This window comes from Chenopodium album, chromosome 27, assembly GCF_948465745.1.
Source record: "Chenopodium album chromosome 27, dcCheAlbu1.1, whole genome shotgun sequence".
In the NCBI taxonomy this organism is placed as follows: Eukaryota; Viridiplantae; Streptophyta; class Magnoliopsida; order Caryophyllales; family Amaranthaceae; genus Chenopodium; species Chenopodium album.
In genome coordinates this window covers 11,213,603-11,221,748 of record NC_137860.1, presented here as the reverse complement: position 1 = coordinate 11,221,748, position 8,146 = coordinate 11,213,603, and the positions used below count along the sequence as shown (strand labels likewise).

The 8,146-nt window shown below is 37.9% G+C and overlaps 1 non-coding gene across 1 annotated transcript; it reads left to right on the top strand.

Annotated features, from left to right (window-relative positions):
- Positions 1-384: 384 nt before the first annotated feature.
- On the top strand, positions 385-489 carry LOC145621761 (small nucleolar RNA R71). Its single transcript, XR_014108560.1, has one exon. It is a non-coding gene; the product is annotated as a small nucleolar RNA R71 (small nucleolar RNA).
- Positions 490-8,146: the final 7,657 nt, after the last annotated feature.

Sequence of the window (8,146 nt, the reverse complement as noted above, 5' to 3'; positions counted from 1 at the left end):
AACATGCATCCTTGAGGCATTTTATTATAAGAAGAGGGGGAAGAAGTGGCCATACCATTGCCTCCCTTGGTTGAAGGGGAGGTATTACCATGAGGGTTGGACCTTTCTTTCATCATTTCGTCCATTTGCTTGGCCATCTTGGAGATTTGGGAAGAAAGGTTGTTGATTGCGTTGGCTTGCTCCAATGCATAGACACCTTTGCTAGAAGTGGCCTCCCTTGCTCCTTCGTACCAATCATCATAATGCTTTGCGGCCTCCTCTATGATGCATTCCACTTCATCCTCTCCCTTGTTCATGATTGGACCGCCGGCGGCGGCATCTAGGCTTGTTCTCCCTTGAGGTGAGAGACCTCCATAGAAAGTGTGGATGAGTTGATACTTGGGTATCCCATGACGTGGGCATTGGCGTTGAAGCTCCTTGTACCGGTCCCATGCCGCATTTAGAGTCTCACCACTCTTTTGGCGAAAGCCTTGAATCAAGATCGAGCCTCGGCGGTCTTCCTATGGTTATAAAATCTCCTCAAGAAAGCCGTAGTCACTTGGTCCCAAGTTGTGAGAGAGTTAGGGGGCACCTCCTTCTCTAGCCATTCTAGACCTCTCCCAATTAAAGAAAATGAAAACATCTTGAGGTGGATGTACTCTTGAGTCACCCCGTTGGCTTTGATTGTGTCACAATATTTCTCAAATTCTTTTAAATGCTCATGAGGGCTCTCAAATTTTCCACCCGAGAATTGTTTCCTCTCTATCAAAGCAATCAAATTGGGCTTGATTTTGAAATTGTTGGCTTGAGTGGTAGGAGTTAGGATCCCACTTTGGGCTCTAAAGGCTTTGGGAGCCCCAAGACGACTCAAAGGTGTATTCTCTCCCATTTTAGGACCTTCTTCACTTTCGGACTTAAAGTTTGAAAAGGGGTTGATTTCCGGACTTGATGGTGAATTAGGGCTATCTAAGTCTTCACTTGAGGGTGAAGATGGTGGAGTATCTTCCAATTCTCTTACTCCTTCTTTCGTTGGGGTGTGAGAATTTCTACTCCTCGCTCTCGCTTCTCTTCGAAGTAAGGACAAAGATCTTTCTAACTCCGGATCAATGGGAATCAAAGACCTTGAGCGAGTTCGTCATCTGTTCATACAACAAAGCTAAGGAGAACGTAAGCACTGACAAGTAACAAGAAGTAACAAATACTAACAAACAAGGAATGAGATAGTCTCAAATAAAGTAATGAAAAAGCAATGGAAGCCGTCTCCCCGGCAACGGCGCCAATTTGACAAGGGAATAAACGTGTCGTCAAAAGTCTATCCCTAGATCAAATATAATTTATACACCTAAACAAACCTAATACAAGTATAAGGCAAGTATAGGGGTCGAACCACAAGGAGACGTGCATAAACACCACATTCACTACTTAATACTTAAGCTACCTCGGAACGAGAAGTGTGAAAAGCTAAGAAATTAAACTAGAGATTAAGAATGATTAAAAATCAATATAACTAAGCACCAAGGGAAGTAGGTAGATGTAGTTGCCAATTGATCATGCAATAACACGGAAGCAAAGCAATGGTAAACTAAGCATGCAAGAATATCGAATTAAAGCTCAATATAACCGCCTTCCGGGGTTAATCAAATTCTCCTAACATAGCCTCCATGTTTCCACACTAGAACCATATATTAGAAGGTGCAATCAAAGAACTATCGATAACAATGAACCTTAACTAAGTCAACTTCCGTTTCTTGTTAGCAAAGATTCACCTTTAATCAACTAATAATGTGCACTTGCAAGAAGATTAAAGAATATCAAACATACAAAGACTTTAATCACCATTAACAAAACCCCAACATCATAAGCATGAATCAATCAAAAACTACACCATGCCCACACCCTTGGCTAGGTGACTACTCACAAATCATATTGAAAACAATATCAATCATCAAATCAATAAGCATCAACATGATCAATAAGCAATGAAGGAAAATCAAAATAAGCAAATAAAACTAAATACAAAAGTAAAGAAACAGAGTAAGAGATTGCTCATTAATTGAAGATGAAGATTTACAAAGATTCAATCAAGCTCCTTCTTCAATATCCAAGTTCATCAATGGAAATCCACACTTTCTCTCTCTACTAATGAAGTTTCTCTCACTAGATTAGGGTTAAATTGTTTCTAAGTAATGATGGATCATGCACTAAACTCCCTACGACCTATATATATAGGTCCCTTAAAAGATACAAAAAATACGAAATAAAAAGACTGCAGCTCAACGGTGCGCGCCCGCGCACATACACTGCGCGCCCGCGCAGAAGTTGTGTGTGCGCCCTCGCAGATCTTGCGCGCCCGCAGATCTGTGGGTACGGAGAATGAAACCCATGGATGCGCGCCTTCTCTCAACAACACTGCGCGCCCGCGTTTGAGGAATGTCCGCCCGCACACAGGGCGCACACATGGCGCACGCATCACTCTGTTTTGATTCTGCTTCTGATGTTGTTCTGTGCGGGTTCTCACAGTGCTGCGCGCCCGCACACATCAAGGTCGCGCACCCGCACACTAAGCGCGCACAAGGCGCACAAATCTTCTGTTTGTGTTCTGTTCATGGAGCCATCCTGCGCGGGTTCTCACAGTGCTGCGCGCCCGCACACAAGGGAGTTTGGGGTGAATTGCTCTTCTTCCAATTTCTTAGTTCCTACAAAACAAAAACAAAGAAAACAAGGAGAAAGGCAAACAAAGAAAAGAGGAACAAAAAGGAGAGAAAAGGGGGCAAACAAGCTACAAATGGGTGGGAAAAACCCGTAAAGAGAACACTAAATTGTGGCATAAATGCCACTCATCAATTAGATGCGACGATTATCTAACCAAGAATGGCTTGGAGCCATTAGCAAGGCAATGGTTATCTTAGAAGATTGAGTGTTGTTAAGACAAGCCAAAGCATGCTTATCCACTCTTTGTTTCTTTGGATCTTGGAATCGCCTTATTTTCGCCAACTAGGGATAATCTTCATGCGTAAATAAGACGTTTAATAAGATTGAAGTTTGTATGAATACTATTAGATTTCAAACTTATTATGTTCTTGATAAATGGTTATACTTTGCACTTATATTTATAGTACTTTAAATCAAATAATATTGTTTTCATGATTCACTAGTACAAAAAGCGTGTTAGGCCTTTTTTCGACGCTAAAAAACATTGCAAAATTGTTTCTCGACGCTGCTAAAAAGCGTCGAAAAAATGTGAGTCGAGAAATTTACTGGACGCTAAAAAGCGTCGCAATTCTCGACGCTTTTTGTTATCCAAATGTTTATACGAAGCGTCGAAACTTGTTTCAGTTCGCGCACTTTCTCAGGACTGGCAACGCTTTTTCTTGTCTATAATCATAAAATTGCGACACTTTATTGGGTCCTTAGATTCATATATTAGTTGTCCTATATTTTTCGACGCTTTTTTTCTGTCCATATTTTCAAATTAAGCGACGCTTTTTCTAGTCCATACTATTTATAAATGTATCCAATGTGGAGAATATTTTTCCAGCAGAATAAAATTTAATTCAATCATTGGAACTTAATATAGCTAGCAAATATCATAGTTAAAAAAAAATTTAAAACAAAATTTTATTCAAATTCAATTTTATTCATAATCAAAGAAGAGTACAACTTGGTATATGTACAATACAGTGCCAAAAACCATTATATTCTGACATGTTTTTATCTAAGCCTAAATGATAAAAGAAAAGTACAAATAATTTTTTATGTATCACTAAAATTGGTGTGACAAGCCTCCACGATTGGCCAACCATGATCAGATCATTAACCTTGGCATCGTACATCAGGGGCTGCGAATGAAATTTGTTGTCTCTGGAGGAGTTATGTCTTCGTCGTGTGTAATTACTAGATATATAATTGGATCAAACTATGGAAATAATTAAGTCCGGACATTTGGGTCGTCGTTTTGTCATAGCTAGAGGTACTTACGATCTTTGGACTAGTAAAATAGGCCAAAGCCCAATTGGACGGATCCTATAAAGTCACACAAAGGGGCTAGATCGAGCATTAGAGGACGAGGCCCATCATGGGCCTCATCACTCTAAGTGGCCGGCCATGTAGGGGCTTTGAGAGGCTATTGGGCTTCAAGCCCTAGTCTAATTATAATGAGATTATAAATAGACTAGGTGCCTAGGTTTGCATGTGAGGAATTTACTGATCAATTAGATCAAACCCTAATTAGCAAACACGAAACCAACCCCCTCTCATACTCCCTCTCTCACGGCTCTCTTCTCCTCCCGGCGCCGGTGGTGTCTCGTGGTGGTGGTGGTTCGTGCGGTGGTCAGTTGTCCAAAAAGGTGGTGATCGCGGTTTTCCTCAATCACTCGACCAATCTAGTATTGGTGGACGGCTCGTTCGAATCTCGTGGACTATGTAGAGGAGCAACACTTGGGGCTCTATTCTCTCTCTGATTTGCCTGTCGAATAGCTTCGTGGAATTCACGCTTCAAAGGTATGATTATGTGTCTTGTGTGTTATGCATGCGATTCTTGGGATTAGGTACTTCATTGAATATGATTCATATATGTTATTTCTGCTGCGTAGTACCTATAAACTCCTACAGTGGTATCAGTTAGCCTCTTGCATGAATGCGCTAGATCATAATAATACGATTATTTGATGTCCACGTTAATTTTATAATCAATTAAGAGGGAGAAATTAATTTAATTATGGTTCGATTATTATTAATGCGATTAAACTTTTGGAATAGATTAAATGCGATTTAATTATGCTCAAATAGCCATGAAGAGGACCGAATTATGCCCTAAATTGTTCGAAAATTTCGAAAACCCTAACCCTAATTTCGAAAATTCCAAGCCCTAAAATATGATTTTTGTGCTTGATTTTGTTTTAATTCCATTTGTTTTATGTTTCATAAATGCATAAAAATGTTTTATGTATGATCATGGATTTAATTTTAAATGTTAAAATTAAATTGGGATTAATTTTATGATGAACCCTAATTTTAAAGTTGAATGTGATTTAATTGTAATCTTATGGACTAATTTAATTTAATTAGGATAAGTGTTATTTTAATTAAATTAAAACACAAAAAAAAATTAATTTATTTTGGCCGGCAACCGCGGCTGGGTGGCGCAGCCACGGCGGCTGCCGACCAGGTGGCGTCCAAGAGGGAAGGGAAGGGAGGGCGGCGGTCTAGGGTGGCTGTGGGCAGCAGCGTGCAACCGTTGCACGACTGCTGCCGCGGCTGCTAGCTCGGTGCTGCTGCTGCCTTGCGCGGCAGTGGCTGCTGCAAGGCAGCCAGCCACCGTGGCTAGCCTCGGCTGGCCACGCACGGTGGCCTGCACCCCAGCAGTAGCAGCTGCCACGCTGCTGCCCTTGCGGCAGTGGCTGCTGTCACGGCAGCCAGCCACCGTGGCTAGCTTCGGCTAGCCAACCACGGTGGCTGGCGTTGGTGGTTGGGGTATTTTCAAAAAAAAAAATTCTGTTTTTGAAATTTTTATCAAGATAATTACAAATTATTTTGGGATAAAATCGGTTTTATTTTGGATAAGTTAAAATATTTTCAAAATTTGATCTTTTATTTTAGGATAAAATCAAATATTCAAAAGTTGTTATATTTGATATTATCCATAATTAGTTTGTTATTTTGGTAATTATCCTAAATTAAAGTGGTTAATCATGGATAAGATTGATTAGGATATTCTGAGCATATTCCAAAAGGATAATAATTGATTTAAATAATATGATTATCCCATAATTAGATTAGGATGTAATTGATTTTAAAATTATTTGATTGGCTAGTAATTAGGATAGAATCTCCAAAATTAGTTAGGATAATCATGGAAGATTAAATATGATTTTATCTTTCTAGATTAAAATATGATTTGATTCTATCTCATGACTAAATTAAATATATGATATTTTATAAACCGTCATGAATAATATATGATATTATCAAATTATGATTAAAATATAAGATATTTTAGGAAATGTGTTGTCTTTATTATGATCATTCGATGTTGTAGTTTAGACAAGCATGTTGAGTGATTTATTATATGGCACTTTTCTTATATATGATATTATGTTGCTATATATAGACTAGTATGGCCCATAGATTCTTAAATACGATCTGCGTATCGTGATGTATTTTTGTAATCTAAATACGGTCTGCGTACCGTTGAGTATTTTCATAACTTTTATTTAATGTAAATAGAATAATTATTTAAATAGTGTTAGCCCAAAAGAAGCCCATGAAGTGAAGGCCCAAAGGAGCAAGGTGGATGAAGATCCATGATGATTCAAGTGGGAGCATTTTTCATTTCTAGTTTTCTTAGGACTAAGGGGCCATACTATGTCATATTTTATTGCATTAGTAGATTATGCATGTTTAGATTTTATTTATGTTGATTGATGATGCGCTAGAGTTCACTAAATAATCACAACATAATAAATCTAGATCCTAGTAATATTGAGGCAGCTTTTCCAATTAAAAACCCGATGAAACCTTTGACATTTATGATGGGTCATGCCAAAGTTGGGCATCTTTTTTTCATTGGGGAGTGAGGATAGGACAAATTCTTCACTTTTAATTGGTTATACTCAACAAGGTTACCTAAAGATAAAGTTTAGAACCTTGAAGCTAAGGATAATAATTAAACATGTGATGGTTAATTATTCAACCAAGAGTTACAAGAGTTGTAATCAGTAAAGAGTTTACTCACCTTGAAAATGTAATGGTTGATGGCAGGGCCAAAGTCCGGTTAATTATTGCACGAATAAAGGGTCTTGGAATAACTTAAAATTCAATTGGGGTCATTTAATTATTGAATAAAGTGTTTTAAAGTTACCAAATGAATGTGTTTTGTGGTACTTTAATTTTAATTAAACATAATCATTAAACTTTGCCTTATTTTGACATAGATGGGTAGCCGTAACAATGATGACTATAATTCTTTACCACCAACGATGACAACAAGGCTTAATTTTCTTAACTTCAACGATTGGGAAAGCGAACTTAGAAGTGTTCTAAGAAACGAAAATCTTAATTCTCATTTAGACTTACCAATCGAGGGTAGATCTAGTCCAAGCATGACTCCTGAGAAGCATTTGAGAAATGTTTCAGATTCTAAGAGAGTCGCGCATGTGATGTTGTCCTCTATCCTAGAGGATTGGGCTAGAAGATTAATGGACTATGAACCTTATCTCTTATTCAAGTGCTTACGTAATGTTTGCTATGGAATTCTGAATTCCCATGTTGATGGAGAAATGGATGGAAACGTCATGGAAATCATTAATATGGTTCCCAAGAATGACGACTCCTGTATTAGGTTTGAAACCTACAGGCTCAATGGTGACATAATTTCAAGAAAACTCTTGCCAGGCCAGTCAGTACAGATTCATGTGGATACGATGGTTGATCTATTCGACCGCATGAGTATATTAGGGAGACCATATAAAGATCAACATGTTCATGATATAATTCTGCATTCTCTACATGATGGTTTTGACCTCGAGAAACTTTGTCAAGATGATGAAGATTCTGCAGTCAAACTAGTAGATTTACTCAAAAATCATACAGAGGATTACCTGAAAGAAGAATAAGCCAGTGCTTGAACAAGGATGTTCCCACTACGATAAGTAATAAGGTAAGAGTTACCTAATACTTTATGAACATTTTAACTTTCACTAAGGTATGTGATACCAAGTTGCAGTGCTTAACATTATGATGTTGCGCAGGAACTGCAAACAAGTGAAGCTAGCATGGAGATGGAGCTTGAAGGTGCACTAGGAGTATTTAAGTGGCCAGAGATAGCTTCATAGTTTTAATTTCTGATTAGTTTATCATGACATTTAGAACAATTTCCAGTTATTGATGAGACAATATTTCGGTTTTCTTGTTTTGAATACTGATTTGGTTTTACTTGGCTTGGACAAATGTTGATCCATGACCAAGGTAATAAATTGTTTTCATTTTGCTAGATATGAGTTAAGTTTGGTTTTATGACATTGATATAAGTAGATCACAAAAGTAAATTAGATGATTCAAAGTAAACTTACTTATAAACAAAGTAAGGTTGGGTCACATAAACCATTTGCACATCCAAAATATGGATGGACTCTTACTCTTATATGATTATGAATCACTTAAGAATTAG